The sequence below is a fragment of the Panthera uncia genome, chromosome D4, assembly GCF_023721935.1.
Source record: "Panthera uncia isolate 11264 chromosome D4, Puncia_PCG_1.0, whole genome shotgun sequence".
NCBI lineage: Eukaryota > Metazoa > Chordata > Mammalia > Carnivora > Felidae > Panthera > Panthera uncia.
In genome coordinates this window covers 64227094-64248128 of record NC_064807.1, presented here as the reverse complement: position 1 = coordinate 64248128, position 21035 = coordinate 64227094, and the positions used below count along the sequence as shown (strand labels likewise).

Below are 21035 nucleotides of genomic sequence, written 5' to 3'. Positions count from 1 at the left end.
CAATTTCCCCATAAAGCCCAGGCTAAAACACTGCCCCATTGTGGACCCACAAATATCTAAAGAATCTGCTCCATTCTTTAGGACACAATTTAAATGTTCTTAAGGATCTCTCTAAACCTCTATGGACAACTTTAAATTGCTTCATAAATGAAATATGTATAAAACATGAGACTTCAGAAATAAAGCCCTGAAGACCTAATTACAAGAGGCCCATTACACTGTTTCACACAAAAATCATAAAGAGGCTCATGTACAGTCATCAAAATTTCCCCAAATGAATTCTCTCTCAATTTTTCAATCTCTTTTTCTCCCTGTCTTACACACATGCAAACACACACAGACACACACAGACACACACACACACACACACACACACACACACAACCTTTTTGGAAGTATAGATTATTTACTGTACAATTTTATATTCACTTTATAAATTGTCTTATAATAAAAGTTGACTTTTTGAATGAACACATTCACATTGTAGATATTCTAAAAGTAATACACAGTCTTTGTACAGGAAAGGAAAATGTTTTTTTAGAAGGAAGAAAGGAGAAGGGAAAAGAAAGGCAAGGAAAGAAAAGATATCCTCAGATAATATATAAAGGTTTAAGAAACAAAGCTGAAAACAACCATAGTTCAGAAAGGAGCCTGATCTTCATTATAAAACAACATAATAAATCAAGCTAAAATCATTTGCCCCTCTAGAGACCCAAAAACGAACGTTAAGGCTGTTTACTTTTGAATGATACTTTTTTCTTTTTCTTTTTAAATCATTTTTAACAAAATTAGTTCAAATAACTTTGTTAAAATCGAATTCAAGAAGTGAAATGATGTGGCCAAAAACAGTGAAGATTTTTATGAATCTAAAAGATAATACTAGTTTATGCTCCCACCAGTATTACAGTACTGCTGATTTTTCTCTTGCTCTTGTCATCAATGATGCTTTCAATAGTTTTGGATTTTTTTTTTTGGTAATCTAAAGGGCTTAAAATAGTATCTCATCATGCCTTTTAATGGAATTTTTAACTACTATAATATTTAACTTTTGTTGTGTCTTAAATAGCTGTATTGTCTTGTATATGTGTTGTATACTCATGTCTTCTACCCATATTTCTATTAAGTGTTTTATATTTTCTAAAATCACTGTTTATATGATATTTATTATATACATACTCAATTACTCAATGAAGCCGATAGTAAGAATTTCTATGAATATAAAAATGCCCAAGATGCAGTCTCTACCTGTCCTATAGGTAGTAATAAAAATATCCATGTAATCAGATGATTTCAATAAAAGGTCGTAATGCTGCAATTAAAATGATGGTTTATGGGCACCTGAGTGGCTCAGTGGTTAAGTGTCTGACTATTGATTTCAGCTCATGTCCTGAATGATCCTACAGTCCTAAGATCGAGCTGCAGATAGGACTCTGTGTTGGGAGTAGAGCCTGCTTGAGATTCTCTATCTCCCTCTCCCTCTGCTTTTCCCCCACTCTCTTTCTCTCAAAAATAGAAAATAAAATAAAATGATGGTTTAATGTGCTATGGAAGTATAAGTGACAAGTAACTCAGAATCAAGACAGACTTGCCAGGAGAGGTGATACCTGAACTTTTTGAGTGGGATTTTTAGAGGTAAATAATATGAGGAAGGACATCCAGGAAGAAGAAACAATAACACCATGGTATAAGACAAGAAATGGCATGATGAAGGCAGGGAAATAAAAATAACGCAATATCACAAGAATATAAACAGAGAGGCATATGGGGGTTGGTGGAAGATGAAACTAAACAGACCAAAGCAAAGATGACCTCATATGCCATACGCATCAATCAGGGATTAGTTACAAATGATAGAATACACTCTGAATGGGAAAAAAATATTTCATTTATTATTATTAAATAATAGTATGGAAGTGTTTCTATGCAATAATTCCTTCCCAGAATTGTCAGGAAATTTAAGTTTTCCAAGTCACAAAATCCTAATTAAATGAGAATTGGAAAAACAGAAAAGTCTTTTAAAATAAATTTCCTGAATGGAAAAACCCTGTAGAGGCTGAAGTATTAAATAAAGCATATCGGTATTATAGTGATAACACGTATGCCTAGCAATTTGAACATATGGATACATCAAAACAGATGACTTGTTTTTCTTTTCTTCAGAATTTATTCTGCAACACTGACAGGGAAAAAACTATCTTCATCTTCTCTTCTGAGGAGAAATATGCATATTAAAATTTCTACTTTCAGGGCATCTGGGTGGCTCAGTTTGGTTGAGCATCTGATTTGCTCAGGTCATGATCTCACCGTTTGTGAGTTAAAGCCCCACACCAGGTTGACTGCTGTCAGTGCAGAGCCTGTTTTGGATTTTCTGTCCCTCTCTCTCTCTCTCTCTGCCCCTCCCCCACTTGTTCATTTTCTCTCTCTCTCTCTCAAAATTAAATAAGACATTAGTAAAGATACAATAAAATTTCTACTTTCTTTAATTAAGTAGATTCAAAAATTTAAAGTCTGATAGAAGACTAGGCCCTAGGTCAGTCATCCCAGAGAGCTTATGGAAGCAGTTTGATTTAAGCTCAAACAAACAAACAAACAAACAAAAACAAAAACAAAAAGTAGAGTCTGAGTATCCAAAATGGCCTGTGGGTCAAACACAATATGCTTGACTCTAGAGGTTTTCTACATACCAGGAATTCTTCAGGAAATAAAAGTCTGTTGAGTGTGTTTATGGAAACTAATAGACTTTTATGTTTGTTTGTTTGTTTGTTTGTTTGTTTGTTTTGAGAGAGAGAGAGAGCACCCAAGCTGGGGAGGGGCAGAGAGAGAGGGAGAGAGAGAATTGCAAGCACACTCTGTGCTGTCAGCACACAGCTCATTGCAGGGCTCCAGCTCAGGAAGTGGGAGAGCAGACCTGAGCTGAAATCAAGAGTCTGATGCTTAACCAAGTGAGCCACCCAAACACCCCACTAATAGGTTTTTACAGCCTATTTCACTAGGGTGTGATTCTAATACATCAATAGTCTCAACCTTTGCCATCAGATTTAATCTGTGCATATCTAGGATGGAAGTTAAAGGGACTTAAATAGAGTTCATGACTGTTTGATATTCCTGCCATTAAAATTAAAAACTGAACTTGGAAAAGTGACATTAATATACCCAAATACCACAAGCATTTAACTCTTATTTGCCTATGTAAAATATGTTAATCTCTAACATCTTCTAACTTTACTGTTCCATCAATATAAAATTTATCCAGCATAATGGATTTCCTAGAATGTGGCTTACTCTTGAACACACTTTCTCATTCCTGTTGGCCTGTAAATTAGAAATGTTCTTCAGATAGAGTAAAAATTTGAGGAGGAAGCCAAGCAAAATCAAGATAATATCACATCCTGTGTGACATCCCCCCAAATCTACCTTCTCAGATCACTAAGGTGACAAAGCTATTAGTAAGAGAGACAAGACATCAATGCAGGTCCACACTAGAAATCAAGAACTTAGATATTCTTCTAAGTTTTGGAAAAGTATTGGAATGATCTCAGGATATCAAAAAGCCTGGCTTCTCCTAAATGGGCATGGATATGACGCCATCTAACCCAACACTTGTCCACGTTACTGTCTAGACCAATAGACTGATTTTTCCAACCGAGTTTTAATTTTGCAAAATTTTCTTTATGCTAGAGCTAACATGTAAGCTGAAACAAGGAAAGAAGATAAAATAAGGACGTTCTGATTGATTGCATAGGCTCCATCCTTAAGGCATTTACCCGTTTCCCTCAATAGTCCCAAATGCTCGCACACTTAGTTCCACAGGAAACATATTCTCCAAGAAAATAGTATCTCCAAATGACTTAGGAGGATTTTGAGATTAATGTGAAACTACAACACAAGGCTCTCCACTGGAGAATGTGGGTGCAGTTTTGAGGATTTTTCTGTTTTGCTTTTCTCACAACAGAGAACTTATTTATTTTGAAGCATTTGATGAAGTGATGCATATGAAATAGGACTATGTATGAAGGTGAACATAAAAAGACATATAATACCCAATTCCAACATTGCAGTATATACAGAACACAAAAGATATTGTTCAAAACGCTTGAAACCCATCTCCTAGTGTTAGAGTAATAGGTGACCTCTTTATTTCCCTCACCCTACTGTCTGTATCTTGCAAATTCTCTATAGTGAGCATGCCATAATATTGAAATGCTATATGTCATTATGAAAAATTGCTAAATAATATACAAAAGTGCAAAAAAAAGTAAAAGTAACCAAACTTCCAACATAATTCTAAAGTTTCAACAAAGTCCAATGTGTTCACAGTCCAATCACCTTTTGCTTTAACTTGCTAAAGAAGCTGCCTTGAAGCTGCCTCCTTCACATCCTTGTTTCTGAGACTGTAGATTAAAGGATTCATCATTGGAGTCATCGCCCCATAGAACGTGGATATCAGTTTGTCAGTAGCACTGAAATCATCTGAATTAAGTGTGTCTTTAGACTTGGGCTTCATGTACATGAAGAGAATGGTTCTGTAGAATATTATTACCATAGTCAGATGGGCTGAGCAGGTGTAGAATACTTTGTTTCTCCCCTTAGAAAAGCAAATATGAGGATGCTGACAATGATTAACGTGTAAAAGATAACGATTATTAACAGTCAATATACAGTGTTGTGACCATGAGCCTGATGAACTCACTGCCTGAGATGTCAGCACAGGCCAGTTTCATGATAGCAAGAAGTTCACAGGAGAAATGATTGATGACATTATTCCTACAGAAGGTCAACTGTACCACAAATGCAGTTTGTACTGCAGAGTTGATAACCCCAGCAAACCAGGACCCAACTGCCATGGGCACATATGAATCCTTGCTCATAATGAGAGGCTATCTTATAGGGTTGCAGGTAGCCACATACTAGTCTGTGCTGCAGAAAGAGATATGGGGACTCTACCTATAGTTTCCCCAGATTTTCCTCTTCCCAGCCCTACCCTGCTTTGGTAAAACTGTAGATTCAGTCCACATTACTTCACTCAGTCCTCACTGGAACCCTCTTGTCAGTGCCCTGGATAATTAAGAGGTTCTTTATGCAGAACACATAGACACAGATTTCTCATGTTTTCTGTCTGGATTAAGCCTGTCTATGGCCAGCAATGACCTCAGGGCTAGCATCCCACATCTATGACCCTTATGCTTACAAGGCCAGTTACTAGCAATCTGACCTTGGGCAATTAACTTTTATGTCTCAGAATGCTCACCTATAATTAACAGTCTCATTGTGGTGTTCTTGGGAGAATAAATAAAATAGTGCATATAAGGCACCCAGCATATAATAAGCACTATTTTGGTTTCCGTCATCTTTCTTGACTTATTTTTTCAAATTCTTTTACATATCCATCCCAAGTTTCATGCTCCTACAAGAGTCACTTTAAATTTTTATCAATCAGGAGAACCTGGGTGGCACAGTCAGTAAAACGACCACCTCTTGATTTTGGCTCAGGTCATTTCTCATGCTTCAGGAGTTTGAGCCCCACATCAGGCTCTGCATTGACAGTGCAGAGCCTGCTAGAGATTTTTCCTCTCTCTCTGCCTCTCCCATGCTTGAAGTCTCCCTGTCTCTCTCAAAATAAATAAATAAGTAAACTTTTTAAAAAAATACATTTTGGGGGCGCATGGGTGGCTCAGTCAGTTAAACGTCCGACTTTGGCTCAGGTCATGATCTCGCGGTTTGTGAGTTCAAGCCCTGCGTCAGGCTCTGTGCTGACAGCTCCGAGCCTGGAGCCTCCTTCAGATTCTGTGTCTCCCTCTCTCTCTGTCCCTCCCCCACTTGTGCTCTGTCTCTGTCTATCAAAAATAAATAAAATGTAAAAACAAAACATTTTTAAATACATTTTTATCAGAGAGGAGCCAAGATGGCAGAACAGCTTGGAAGTTTTTTGTGTGTCTTGTGTGCATGAATACAGCCAGACCAACACTAAATCATCCTGCACAGCTAGAAAACTAATCTGAGGATTACACAACACTATGAACAACCTGAACCACACAATTCAGCAGGTACACAACTCAGAGAGGTGAAGTGGGGGAGAGAGAAGCTGCAGAGGGCAGGGAGTCTCTTACATGTGGAGAGAGGACAGAGATGGTGGGGGGGAGCATACGGGCAAAGCACTCTCCCCAAAAGCAGCTGGAGAGAAAGTGGAAAAATGGAAACAGTTTTTTTTCCACTAAACTAAAAAGGGAGAAAGGAGAAAGGAGAAAGGAGAGGGTTTAAATTCCCTCCTTTAAGACTCTATAAACAGGGGGAGTGCAGAGTCTGAAACTCCACAGCTCCATACCTGGCGGTGCTCTGGTGGGAAGGGCGAATCCGCAGGAGCAGAGTGGAGTCTGGGGTTCTTCAGGCCACACAGGGAGAGGTGGTTCCCCTGCTGGGAGGACACCTGGTAGAGGCTATGTGGGTCCCCAAAGACAAGGCCCCAGTGGACCCAGGAGAACAACCATGTTTTCTGGTGCTGGAACAGTTTTGTTAAGAGTGAAGCCTAGTGCCAGACACGTGTTGTGTTTTTCCATAATCCCTGAAACGCTGCTGCTACACTATCTTGTGAACTTTTTCTGGGGCTCGCTGGCACCCAGCACAGTCTCTGGGCATTGGCAGCAGCACAGTCTCGCAAACGTTCCTGGGTGAGGCCAGCACCTGGCCGTTGCTCAGTGAGACCCTCCTGCAGAGGGGCAGAACGGGTCAAAGCCACAGTCCCTCAGAAGTAAGGAATCAGGAAAAACAGCCGCATCTCAGGCAAAACTCAGGACGGCGGTGCTGCTTGGGGCTTGGTCACAGACTGTGTAAAAGTGGGGAGTGGACGGAAGCCAAAGACAAAGGATGGGTGCGCTATTGCTGATGGGGGAGAACAGAGTTCCAATACTAGAGACTGGGTAGCTGGGTGATGCCATTTTCACCGCTCCCACGCATGCACATACACACCTACAAGCACCACAACAATCCACCCTACTAAGCTAAGCAGCACCATCTAGTGGAGAACGGAGCAGTTACATTAAGCCCCACCTAACTAGGCCAACCTCGCTCGTAAGGAATACAAGTCTCTTCGCCTGCTTAGTTTACGGACTATAAAGCACTTCATAGTTTGACTTGCAGGGGAAAATGAAGTATTTTCAGTCACATTTCAGTCTATTCGCCGGTCCATCTATTTAATTTTCTTTTTCTTTGTTGTTTTTTTCTTTCTTTTTTCTCTTTTTCTTGAATACAGAAAGACAAAAAATTCATTTTTATTTTCAATTTTTATTAAAAATATTTTAAATGTTTTTCTACTATCTTTTTTACTTTTGTGTAAATTTTTTCAAATTCTATTTTACTTCCATCATTTCATTTAAGTCTACTTCAGTGTATTCATTTTTTTCAAATTTTCAAACGGTTTTCTTTTTTTTCTTTCCCCTTTTTTATCTATCAAGCCCCTTTCAACACCCAGACCAAAACACACCTAGAATCTAACATCACTTATTTGATTTTGTGGGTTTTTTTTAATTTTTAAAATTATAATTTTTTTTTAATTTTAATTTTAATTTTTTTGCACATTAAGTCCTTTTCTCCCTTCAAAATTACGAAATGAGGTATTCACCCCGAAAGGAAGAGCAGGAAGAAACGACAGCCAGGGACTTACCCAATACAGATACAACCAAGATGTCTGAATCAGAATTTAGATCGTGATAATAAGAATACTAGCTGGAGTTGAAAATAGATTAGAATCCCTTTCTGCAGAGATAAAAGAAGTAAAAGATAGTCTGGATGAAATAAAAAATGCTATAACTGAGCTGCAATCTCGGATGGATGCTGTGGCGGCAAGGATAGATGAGGCAGAACAGAGAATCAGCAACATAGAGAACAAACTTATGGAGAATAATGAAGCAGAAAAGAAAAGAGAGGGAAATTAAGGCAAAAGAGGACAATTTAACAATTAGAGAAATCCATGACTCATTAAAAAGGAACAACGTCAGGGGCCCCTGGGTAGCTCAGTCAGTTAAGCATCCGACTTCAGCTCAGGTCATGATCTCACAGTTCATGGGTTAGAGCCCTTCATCCAGCTCTGTGCTGACAGCTTAGAGACTGGAGCCTGCTTCTGATTCTCTATCTCCCTCTCTCTCTGCCCCTCCCCTGCTCACACTGTCTCTCTCAAATAAATAAATGCAAAAAAAAATTAAAACAACAACAACAACAAAAAACAGGAACAACGTCAGAATCATAGGGGGTCCCAGAAAAGGAAGAGAGAGAAATAGGGGTAGAAGGGTTATGTGAGCAAATCATAGTGGAAAACTTTCCTAACCTGGGAAAAGATACAGACGTCAAAATCCAGGAAGCACAAAGGACCCCCATTAGATTCAACAAAAACTGACCATCAACAAAGCATATCACAGTCAAATTCACAAAATACTCATGCAAGGAAAGAATCATGAAAGCAGCAAGGGAAAAAAAATTCCTTAACCTACAAGGGAAGACAGATCAGGTTTGCAGCAGACCTATCCACAGAAACTTGGCAGGCCAGAAAGGAGTGGCAGGATATATTCAATGTGCTGAATCAGAAAAAATGCAGCCAAGAATTCTTTATACAGCAAGGCTCTCATTCAAAATAGAAGGAGAGATAAAACGTTTCACAGACAAACAAAAATTAAAGGAGTTTGTGACCACTAAACTGGCCCTGCATGAAATTTTAAGGGGGACTCTCAGAGGGGAGAAAAGATGAAAAGATAGATAGATAGATAGATAGATACCCAAAGCAACAAAAACTAGAAAGAACCAGAGAACACCACCAGAAACCCCAACTCTAAAACAACATAATGGCAATAAATTCATCTTTCAGTACCCACTCTAAATGTCAATGGACTCAATGCTCCAATCAAAAGACATAGGGTAGGGGCGTCTGGGTGGCTCAGTGGCTTGGGCGTCCAACTTTGGCTCAGGTCATGATCTCATGGTCTGTGCATTCAAGTCCAATCAAAAGACATAGGGTAGGGGCGTCTGGGTGGCTCAGTGGCTTGGGCGTCCAACTTTGGCTCAGGTCATGATCTCATGGTCTGTGCTGACAGCTCAGAGCCCGGAGCCTGCTTTGGATTCTGTGTCTCCCCCTCTCCCTATCTCTCAAAAATAAATAAGCCTTGAAAAAAAATTTTTAATAAGTAAATAAAGACATAGGGTAACAGAATGAATAAGAAAACAAGATCCATCTATATGCTGTTTACAACAGACTGACTTTAAACCTAAAGACACCTTCAGATTGAAAGTAAGGGGATGGAGAACCATCTATCACGCTAATGGTCAACAAAAGAAAGCCAGAGTAGCCACACTTATATCAGACAATCTAGACTTTAAAATAAAGACTGTATCAAGAGATGCAGAAGGGCATTATTATATCATAATCAAGGGGTCTATCCACCAAGAAGACCTAACAATTGTATATATTTATGCACCAAATGTGGCACCCCCAATTATATAAATCAATCACAAACATAAAGAAACTCATTGATAGTAATAATAGTAGGGTATTTCAACACCCCACTCACAGCAATGGACAGATCACCTAATCAAAAAAACTAACAAGGTAACAATGGCTTTGAATGACACACTGGACTTAACAGATGGACTTAATAGATATATTCAGAACATTTCATCCTAAAGCAGCAGAATATACATTCTTCTCCAGTGCACATGGAACATTCTACAGAATAGACCATATCCTGGGACACAAATCAGCCCTAAGTAAGTACAAAAAGATTGAGATTGTACCGTGCATATTTTCAGACCACAATGCTATGAAACTCGAAATCAACCACAAGAAAAAATTTGGAAAGGTAACAAATACTGGAGACTGAAGAACATCCTAGTAAAGAATGAATGGGCTAACCAAGAAGTTAAAGAAGAAATTTAAAAAGTATATGGAAGTCAATGAAAATGATAGCACCACAACCCAAAACCTCTGGGATGCAGCAAAGGCAGTCATAAGAGGAAAGTATATAGCAATCCAGGCCTTCCTAAAGAAGGAAGAAAGATCTCAGATACACAACCTAACCTTATGCCTTAATGAGCTGGAAAAAGAACAGCAAATAAAACCTCAAACCAGAAGAAGACCAGAAATAAAGATTAGAGCAGAAATTGATGCTATCGAAACCAAAAAAACAGTAGAACAGATCAATGAAACCAGAAGCTGGTTCATTGAAAGAATTAATAAAATTGACAAACCACTAGCCACTTTGATCAAAAAGAAAAAGAAAAGGACCCAAATAAATAAAATCAAGAATGAAAGAAGAGAGATCACAACCAACACAGCAGAAATAAAAACAATAATAAGAGACTATTATGAGCAATTATACTCCAATAAAATGGGCAATCTGGAAGAAATGGACAAATTCCTAGAAACATATACACTATCAAAACAAAAACAGGAAGAAATAGAAAATTTGAGCAGACCCATAACCAGTAAAGAAATCGAATTAGTAATCAAAAAACTCCCAAAAAACAAGAGTCCGGGCCAGATGGCTTTCCAGGGGAATTCTACCAAACATTTAAGGAAGAGTTAACACCTACTTTCTTGAAGGTGTTCTGAAAAATAGAAATGGAAGGAAAACTTCCAAACTCTTTCTATGAAGCCAGCATTACCTTGATTCCAAAACCAGACAGAGACCCCACTAAAAAGGAGAACTATAGACCAATTTCCCTGATGAACATGGATGCAAAAGTCCTAAAGAAGATACTAGCCAACCAGATCCAACAATACATTAAAAAAAATATTCACGGGGCACCTGGGTGGCTCAGTCGGTTAAGCGTCCAACTTCGGCTCAGGTCATGATCTCACAGTCCGTGAGTTCGAGCCCTTCGTCGGGCTCTGTGTTGACAGCTCAGAGCCTGGAGCCTGCTTCGGATTCTGTGTCTCCCTCTCTCTCTGACCCTCCCCCTTCATGCTCTGTCTCTCTCTGTCTCAAAAATAAATAAACATTAAAAAAAAATTAAAAAAAATATTCACCACAACGAAGTGGGATTTATACCTGGGATGCAGGGCTGGTTCAATATCCACAAAACAATCAATGTGAATCATCACATCAATAAAAGAAAGGGCAAAAACCATATGATCCTCTCAATTGATGCACAAAAAACATTTGACAAAATAAAGCATTCTTTCTTGATAAAAACCCTCAGAAAAGTAGAGATAGAAAGATCATACCCCAAGATCAAAAAAGCCATATATGAATGACCCAACACTAATGTCATCCTCAGTGGGGAAAAACTGAGAGCCTTCCCCTATTGGCTCTGCAATCAGACAACACATGGAAATAAAAGGATCCAAACAGGCCAGGAGGAGGTCAAACTTTCACTCTTCGCAGATGACATGATACTCTAATGTAAAACCCAAAAGATTACATGCAGATGACATGATACTCTACATGTAAAACCCAAAAGAACTGATCCATGAATTCAGCAAAGTTTCAGGATATAAAATCAATGCACAGAAATCAGCTGCATTCCTATATACCAACAATGAAGCAACAGAAAGAGAAATCAAGGAATCAATCCCATTTAAAATTGTGCCAAAAACCATAAAATACCTAGGAATAAATCCAACCAAAGTGGTGAAAAATCTATACACTGAAAACAATAGAGAGCTTATGAAAGAAATTGAAGAAGACACAAAAAAATGGAAAAAGATTCCATGCTCCTGGATAGGAAGAACAAATATTGTTAAAATGTCGATACTACCCAAAGCAGTCTACATATTCAGTGCAATCCCTATCAAAATAACACCAGCATTCTTCACAGAGCTAGAACAAATAATCCTAAAATTTGTATGGAACCAGAAAAGACCCCAAATAGCCAAAGCAATCTTGAAAAAGAAAACCAAAGCAGGAGGCATCACAATCTCGGACTTCAAGCTATACTACAAAGCTGTAATCATCAAGACAGTATGGTACTGGCACAAGAACAGACACTCAGATCAATGGAACAGAATAGAGAACCCAGAAATGGACCCACAAACGTATGGCCAACTAATGTTTGACAAAGCAGGGAAGAATATCCAATGGAATAAAGACAGTCTCTTCAGCAAGTGGTGCTGGGAAAACGGGACAGCAACATGCAGAAGAATGAACCTGGACCACTTTCTTACACCATACACAAAAATAAACTCAAAGTGGATGAAAGACCTCAATTTAAGACAGGAAGCCATCAAAATCCTCAAGGAGACAGCAGGCAAAAACCTCTTTGATCTTTCCCACAGCAACTTCTTACTCAACACGTCTCTGGAGGCAAAGGGAACAAAAGCAAAAATGAACTATGGGACCTTATCAAAATAAAAATCTTTTGCACAGCAAAGGAAACAATCAGCAAAACTAAAAGGCAACTGACAGAATGGGGGAAGATATTTGCAAATGACATATCAGATAAAGAGTTAGTATCCAAAACCTACAAAGAACTTATCAAACTCAACACCCAAAAAAACAAATAATCCAGTGAAGAAACGGGCAAAAGACATGAATAGATACTTCTCCAAGGAAGACATCCAGATGGCCAACTGACACATGAAAAAAATGCTCAACATCACTCATCATCATGGAAATACAAATCAAAACCACAATGAGATACCACCTCATACCTGTCAGAATGGCTAACATTAACAACTCATGCAACAACAGATGCTGGCAGGGATGCAGAGAAAGAGGATCTCTTTTGCATTGCTGGTGGGAATGCAAGCTGGTGCAGCCATTCTGGAAAACAGTATGGAGGTTCCTCAAAAAACTAAATATAGAATTACCCTAAGACCTAGCAATTGCACTACTAGGCATTTATCCACGGGATACAGGTATGCTGTTTCGAAGAGACACATGCAACCCCATGTTTATAGCAGCACTATCAACAATAACCAAAGTATGGAAAGAGCCCAAATGTCCATCGATGGATGAATGGATAAAGAAGATTGATATATACATACAATGGAGTATTACTCAGCAATCAAAAAGAATGAAATCTTGCCATGTGCAACTACGTGGATGGACCTGGAGGGTATTTTGCTAAGTGAAATTAGTCAGTCATAGAAAGACAAAAATCATATGACATCACTCATATGAGGACTTTAAGAAACAAAACAGATGAACATAAGGGAAGGGAACCAAAAATAATATAAAAACAGGGAGGGGGACAAAACAGAAGAGACTCATAAATATGGAGAACAAACTGAGGGTTGCTGGAGGGATTGCGGGAGGGGGGATGGGCTAAATGGGTAAGGGGCATTAAGGAATCTATTCCTGAAATCATTGTTTCACTATATGCTAGATAATTTGAATGTAAATTTTAAAAACTAAAAAATAAAATTAAAAAAAAAAGAAAAAAATTAATAAACTTAAAATACCTGCCTGTGACAACTGGACTTGTCACTTTCTTTTTTTTTTTTAAGTTTATTTATTTATTTTGAGAGAGAGAGAGAGAGCAGAGGAGGGCCAGAGAGAGAAGGAGAAAGAGAGAGAGTGAGAGAGAGACAGAGAGAGAAGAAGCCCAAGTGTGGGTCTCGAATCCATGAACCATGAGAACATGACCTGAGCTGAAATCAGGAGTCAGACATTCAAGCAGACACTCTGGAGGAGTTGTGGGAGGGGGGATTGGCTAAATAGGTAAGGGGCATTAAAGAATCTACTCCTGAAATCATTGTTTCACTATATGCTAACTAATTTGGATGTAAATTTTTAAAAATAAAAAATTAAATAAAAAAATAGTATTAATATTAATAGTACTACTAAGGATAATACCATCCTAACAAACATCATTGATGGTATTTTACTTTGGGGATCTACTATAATTAAAATTTTAAATAAATTAATTTCTTTTAGGCTAACATTTCTTAAAATAAAATGTTCTTATGCTTGAAAAAAAAAAGAAAAAGAATGTTCTCCAAGCTCAGGAAGGCAATTTAAATATTTCTTTCTCTTATGGATTTATGCACTTTTATAAGCCATGGCTTTAAATTGATTCAGGAGAACGACTTTCAAAACTTTTGAAAAGTTCAAGAATAATCCCTTAACGACTTAATTATATTACATCCATACTGTATTACAAATAGCCAGTCAGGAATCTTGAGGATGTGTCTTATACCATTCTCTATAATCATATACTGTTGAAATCCTTAATCCAAATATATTCCAGTTGCTGGTCCATACCTTTGTTCATCCTACCATGTCTTATTGATAATATAGTAGAAAGACCTCACTTAGCTACGTTAGCTCTTAGTTATTAATAGCAAGAGTAAAAACTTACAAATTCCTAGGCACTGTTATAAGAATTTATATATATTAAGTTAATTTGTTAAATTAATGAGTGAAGAGAAAACGTGTTTCATTGTACAAAATAATCTAAAAATTATTAAGTTGAAAATCAGAATTTACTGGTGCTTATGCATGGCATTTTGAAATTCACAAGAAATTCAGAAAATTTGCAACCATACAGTGAAAACCTAGAAGCCATCAAGCTATTCAGTTTTCTTATTGTAAGTCTACCACCTAATTTGTAACTGAATCCCACTCCATACTGTAAGCATCTCCAAAGAATTTGCCTAAATAGATATATACCTATCCCCCACACTAATTGGCATAAAATCACCACCTATCTAATTTTTTTTAATGTTTATTTATTTTTGAGAGAGATAGAGACAGAATGCAAGTAGGTTAGGGGCAGAGAGAGAGAGAGGGAGACACAGAATCTGAAGCAGGTTCCAGGCTCTGAGCTGTCAGCACAGAGCCCGACGTGGGGCTTGAACTCACGAACCATGAGACCATGACCTGAGCCGAAGTCGGACACCAACCGACTGAGCCACCCAGGTGCCCCACCACCTATCTAATTTAAACAATTAGGAGGTAATGGTGAAAATATGTATAAAATCCCAGGTACTCTCAGCCATCTTCTACTTTTGAAGGGGTTGCTCTCCTTTCCTTGAAATGCTTCACCCAAATGATGAATACAATTTGTTCACCACAAAACCACTATCCCAGGTAAAAAAGACTTTGACTACAAGTATAATGACAGAGGGGAAAAATAACAGAAATGAACAGTAAACAAGTTAAAATTGAGTACCCAACATCAATGTTTCTGAAGTTCATTGGGCTGACCACAAGGAATTGCTTCCTGGACATACCTTCTTAGGTACTGGTCTGCCACCACGTGACTAAGCTTCCTTCCCAAGAGCAGAGCTCTTTACCCAATCTTTCCTTTCTTACACTGAAATTGTGGCAGAGGTAGCGTCCCTCCCTAAGGAATGTGGTGGAGGCATCCTCAGAACAAGGGAAAGTAGCATGATGCAATCAACTCCTGTACTGTGTATGCACAGGTCTGTCACGAGTTTGTAACTTGGACTGTGTCTGATCAGACTCTATGTGTCACCATATATGGGAGACAAAGAAGTATGAATTGCATAAAAAGCTATACTCCACTGCACTTGGGGCTCAGTTTTTCATTTCGAACCCACTGAGCCCAAGCTGGCACAATGAATAAAGTTGCTTCCTGGACAAAGGAACCCTCGGTGTCCCGTCTCTCTATGCGAGAATCCTGCTGTATCTCTTGTATCCCTCCCGTCTGGGATTTGGAGATGGTGCGTTCCCACCTCCTTTGTCACCGGGGTGCGAACCTCCGAGCACAGGGAGAAGCAACCTCGCCTGGCACCAGTGCACTGCTTGATCCATAGGAGACTAGCCCCTCCCAGTGCGATGGGGCAAGGGTCTGGAAGCACACTGGAACTTAGTAAGGCCCAGGAACAGCTCAGGGAGCACCGCCCCAAAAACTGGTAAGAACCCAGGTTCATTTTGGTAGACCTGCCCCTAAGAGGCAGAAGAGGAACCTGATCACTTCCCAGAGTTGCCCTGAGTATTTCTATAAGAAGTAAGGAACGAAAGGGGCACCTGGGTGGCTCAGTCGGTTAAGCGGCCGACTTTGGCTCAGGTCATGATCTCGCAGTCCGTGAGTTCAAGCCCCGCGTCGGGCTCTGTGCTGACAGCTCAGAGCCTGGAGCCTGTTTCAGATTCTGTGTCTCCCTCTCTCTGACCCTCCCCCGTTTATGCTCTGTCTCTCTCTGTCTCAAAAATAAATAAACGTTAAAAAAAATTAAAAAAAAAAAAAGAAGAAGTAAGGAATGAAACCTTAAGGAGCTGGGCATTGGGTGGCAGGTTGGAGTCACTATGTGACCATGTGTGAATGAAATGGACAGCAGAAAGGCTCCGACCTGACCAAGGGGTCAAAGCCAGTGCTGAGTCCCGATCAGTGGTTCCATGGCGACCTCATATGGCTTAAGGTGGCATCAGACTTCCTTGGGAGTCTGATTTGGGTCAGGGCTTAATACTGAACCTACCAATGCTAAGAGGTGCCTGAAGTATCTCCTGGAAGATGGAGAGTCTTGGCTTCCTGAAGGAGGTGTTCAGTACAGTACTGTCTTAAAGTTAGATCTATATTATAAAAGAAAAGCTCCTTATGTAAGAGTTGTAAGGTGTCAACCTCCTGGCCCCTTTAAGGGACCGAGAAAGTCAAGAACTTGCAGACTTGCCCCCCTGATGCCTCTTCTCAAGAAAAGCCACCTGTTAGACCCTCAAGCCCTCCTTATCCAGGACTGTGAGGGATGAAAAATCTTCCCCCTAAAAGGAAGGCACATTCAATGTATCTATTGACTAAAATGCCTCATGGTGAGTTTGGCCCCAAGAAGGTTCCATCTTCCTTGCAAGATTCTAAGCAAATAAAAAGGACCTGGGCAAATTTTCAGAAAACCCTGATCAATATGTAGAAGTATTCCAAAACCTAACCCAGGTTGCTGGAAAAAAAAAGGATATTTAAATCTGTTTTAAAAAACATGATTTATTCATAATAGATTCATAAGTTTGCCATCTAAAAAAAAATTCTGATGTAACAGATAAGTTCACAATTGGTTACTACTTAGTTTTCACTGGAGACTAAGGTTTCTAAGAGTTAAAATTCTGCTAAATGTAATTAGACTGATAAAAAGAAGGAAAGTAACTCTATACGTAGAAAAGTAGGAGATACGTAAAAAAGATACAAGGAATGGGAATACATTTTTGTTGAAAGAAAAAGAAAGTAATTTTGTCCTAAATGAGACTAGTTGTTTGGAGTAAAAAGGGGGTTAGGTTCAAAATCTGAAAGCAAAGAAAAGGTGTAGAAAGTTTGTGAAGGGAAATCTTTGGAAAGAAATTTTATATGTGGTCAGAATGGACTAAGTTTAAAATAAATGGATTTTAAAAGTACACTGGTATATAGAGTGGGAGAGAGCCAAAGCATAAGAGACTCTTAAAAACTGAGAACTGAGGGTTGATGGGGGGATGGGAGGGAGGGGAGGGTGGGTGATGGGTATTGAGGAGGGCACCTTTTGGGATGAGCACTGGGTGTTGTATGGAAACGAATTTGACAATAAATTTCATATATTGAAAAAAAAGTACACTGGTATCAGATTAAAATTCTTCCTTACTCTCTATTAAAAAGGCAAAGTTTACTTGGATTGTTGGTATGCTTTTGATTTAAAAAAAAGAAGAGGTAAACAAAGGTTTTTACCCCTTTTGTCTGCCCAAATAGATGGAAAAAAATATTTTAACCAAAGGGCAGGACAGCAGGACAGCATGCCCTTTTGAATTGTTTTACTCAAGCCTTGGTTGAAATTGCTCCTCCTCTGATCCAAAGGCTGGGGAGATGGTGACAATGTCCTTGATGCCAGTCTCCAAATGTTCCACATTTGTGTTCTTTCTATTTAGCAAAGGAATGGATGCCTGTGCCATGTAAGGGATATATGACTATAATATATAAAGGGCTTTTACTGAAATACATAGGAGCCATTTTGCTAAGCTTAGCCCAATGTATGCCAATTCATGACAACCTAGATACTCTAAAATGGGCATCCACATGGTTGCAACATATTTATGTGGGCACTGTTGAAAAAGGCAAGGGAATAGACCTTGACTTTGGCCCTTTTAGCCCGCTTGATGACCAATTCTATCCACACACACACACAAAATTGGTTTTCACCAGCCTTTTAACATATATTTGTAAAAGAGGATTACTTTTGTGCCAAAATAAAATTAGTGCACCTTCCTACAATCAGGGAAGTCCTGCTTGGTCACAATCAATACCCCCAAAGTCCCACAAGCAGAAAATTGAGGGATAGAAGAAATCAAGGAAGACAAGGTCAGCTCTCAGAGACAGGGTCAAGCCTGGATAATAGTGACTGCTCCCAGCATCTCACAAAACTGACAAAGCTTTTGGCTGCCAGTCTCATAGCCAGCCAAAATGTAGGGCCAGGAGATGAGGCTTCTCCTGGCCAAGTATGGAAAATTAAGTGATGCCTCTTCTTCCTTTTTCCTATAGATGTACAATTCCCTAACCAAGGCCAATGTCTCCTTTGGGAGGCATTCTGAATAACTGGGATGATTTTTGATCCATAAACACTGAAGAAAAAAGAAAGGCAACTCATTAATTATTATGGGGCTGGAGGTCCTTTAGGGCACTTCTAGTTTTCTACTGGGGCCCAGGTAATTCCATACCAAGATCCTAATTGGGATTATGACCATCCCATTAAGAAATGGTATTGTCACCACTTCCGAGTTTGTGCTTTAGAGAAATAAAGGAGATCTAAATTGAAGTCCTTAAATTATGCTAAATTAGCCACTATTTTACAAACATAGAATGAGAGCCCAAAGGCCTTCCTGGAGAAGTTGAGAGAGGCTCTTCTCTCTCAATATATGGCTATCTTCACTGACACCCCTAAGGCTGAGACAATTTTAAAGGACAAATTTGTCACTCAGTTGGCCCCAGATATTCAGAGAAAGCTGTAAAAATTGGCTGTTGTCCTAGAAGGGACCCTGGAGGAGCTCTTACAAGCTGCCAGTCGAGTATATCACAACTGAGATCAAAATCAAAAAAACAAAAAACAGGAAAGGAGGCTTAAGAAAAATCTAAGGCCTTAGTTGTGGCCTTGCACACCATGTCAGACCAGACTTCCAGAGGTCCTGGCACCAAATGCCACTTATGTGGTCAGGCAGTGCACCAGAAACAAGACTGCCCTCAGAAGGGACAATAGAAGTCAAAGCCCTGCAAGCCATGCCCCTTATGTGGAGACCATCACTGGAAGTCTGAATGCCCTCAGTGACCTCTATCTGTGAAGGCTCAGATAACCAATGTCCCTAGAATGGACTGATGGGACCTGGGGCACTTCAGGGTGCTCCAACTGTCTATTGGAAGCCCGGAACTCAGGTAACTCTGGAAAACTCAGTAACTAAAAACCCGGTTCATCTCCTTCTTGATACTGGAATCACCTTCTGTCCTCCTTTCCACTCCAGGTCAACTACCCAAATGCAGCCCGACGATTAGAGGCATCTCTGGAAAACTTATAACTAAATTTTTCTCTCAGCCCCTGGACTGAATATGGGGAAAACTAATTTCTTCTCATTCTTTCTTGATAATACCAGAGAGCCTTGCTAGGAAGGGACAATTATAACTGAATTAGAGACTATAGTGCTACTAACTCCAGGACAATAAACAATTGTGTGAGTTTTGGAGAATTACTGGATATTGTAGGCTGTAGATACTGGGATTCAGGAAAATAGCTTGCCCACTATATCAGTTATTAAAGGAGGCTCAATCCCACCTACTCTCCCAAGGCAAGGAACTGGGGTCTGACTCATGGACACTGTCTCCAGCCCTTGGAATGGTTACAAACAGAACAGGGGCAATTACTATTACCTAGCTCACAGAGCTAAAAGATCAGTAGAGCACTGCATCAGGCTTTTAATTTAGGGAGGGATAAAACTTATCAAATGGCCCAAAATATGTTTACTGGGAAGAATTTGTCAAGGAAAGTTCAGCAAGTAGTATCAGCCTGTGTAGAAATAATCCTTTCAGCCACAAACTTGTTTGCCCAGCCAATCAAGGAACTGGAGACTATTCAGGGAAGACTGATAATTAGGTTTCACTCACATGCCAAGGTCAAAGGAATTTCAACATCTGTTGGTATGGGTTGATACTTTTACTAATTGGGTAGAGGCCTTCCCCTAAAAAAAATGGAAAAAGCACAAGAAGTAATAAAAGTTCTGCTTTATAAAATAAAGGTTCAGCTTACCTACAAATGTGCCAATTAATAAGGGTAAACAGCTGCCTCGACTCTTTCTCTGATAGGACTCCCAGCTCTTAAAAAAAAAAAAGTTTTACACCTCGAAATAAAGCGAACTGTCTGCTTGAACTCAGCAAAACCCTAAATAAAACCACACAAGCATTAGATGCTTAAATAAAGTTAGGGCCGGACTCTTGGAGAATACCATTGATGCACTATTGATTACTTATGGCTCCTCCACCACCTGGGTTATGTGAGATTCCCTGACATGTTATTTCAATATAACTGATAATTCTCACAGAGTTTTATAACTGATAGATGACATGTGGGCATTACTGGACAAAGTTAGGGTCTCTCCTGGATTGTTTGACTGGTTTGGGAACTGGGGACATTATCTTTAAGATGCCATCTTGTTGGTCAGTATAATCTTTACATTGTGCTTTTCTCTTTGTGTCTGCCAATGTGTGTGCTGCCTCATGCCTGCCAGCCTTCCTGTAGAACCACATCGTGGGCCACTCAGCTGAACAACTCTAACTGCTGTACTCCCACACTGTCCCTTATCATCTTGAAGAAGCCAGAATGGTCATTGTCACTGTCCTAACTGCTGTTAAGGAGCCCTATTCCAGGGGATGAATGAAAAGGGAAAGTGTTAACATTAGGCAGGGAGAGATAAGGAACCTACAGGGAGGCAGACTACAGATGCAAGTGGGAGGCTGAAGAAGCAGATGGGGTTCTGCCCTCATGAAATCCTTTATGGGTGCCCTCCCCCCATTATTAAAGGCATAAGGGTGATCTAAATGAGATAGGCAATTTAACCCTAAGGCAACAGATGCGAGCCCTTGGCTCTACCCTAACCACCTTACACCACTGGGTTAGGTTTTGGCTTTGCAAACAATGATGAAAACTAGTTTTTTTTTTT

At 39.4% G+C, this 21035-nt stretch overlaps 1 protein-coding gene and 1 pseudogene across 1 annotated transcript in view; one reads left to right on the top strand and one right to left on the bottom strand.

The window, feature by feature from the left end:
- LOC125926342 (olfactory receptor 13C9) overlaps positions 1–21035 on the top strand; it is a 229643-nt gene that overhangs the window by 143180 nt on the left and 65428 nt on the right. The window lies entirely within an intron of this gene.
- On the bottom strand, positions 4257–15820 carry LOC125921474 (olfactory receptor 13C9-like; annotated as a pseudogene).